Here is a 699-nt window from a genome sequence, read left to right on the forward strand (position 1 = left end):
TCTTTACTAAATTTTCATTACAATATTATATACATAATATCATTATTGTTAATCACGTCATGGTACTGTGGTAAATGTGTTATTGCTATTTTGCTTGACAATGAAGTTAATTACTTACTCCAGTTACAATGCAATCTTATACACAAATGTACTTACCATACTAAATATTCGTTAGACTTTTCAGTAAAAAAGCTTTAAAGTAAAATGTTTTTGATATACCATAAATATATTCAGTAAAAAGGAAAGGTTAATTCCTCCTTCTTCAGACTAAAGATATCGGTGCTCCATGTTGGAGTGCTGTAACGTCAATTTGTACAACGATTTGGCTTCAGTGCGAACACGTTAAACCTTTTGTTGAATCATCGGAACAAAACTTGGTCAACCTCCAGTGGCTTCACACCCACAAAGAACTGATGTAACAACTGCCTTAATTGAGTCTGTACACATCAAAGTTAGGTATTACGGTAAAGGAACAATGTTCTTTTAAGGATAAAACAAGTATCTGCATTTCATGGAGAGAACGTTTTGCGAACGTCTGCTTCGTAAAACGTCGTAAACGTGGCGCTAGTGTGATGTTCTGGGATGATAATTTGTGGTCATAATAGTACAAAACTTGTGTTATGGTAAGGTATGTCAGACCTTTAATTGGGGTTCGTTATCGAGGCAATATTTCGAGGATGTTGGTAATCCAGTGTTCAA

This window comes from Mizuhopecten yessoensis, unplaced genomic scaffold (assembly GCF_002113885.1).
Source record: "Mizuhopecten yessoensis strain PY_sf001 unplaced genomic scaffold, ASM211388v2 scaffold9377, whole genome shotgun sequence".
NCBI lineage: Eukaryota > Metazoa > Mollusca > Bivalvia > Pectinida > Pectinidae > Mizuhopecten > Mizuhopecten yessoensis.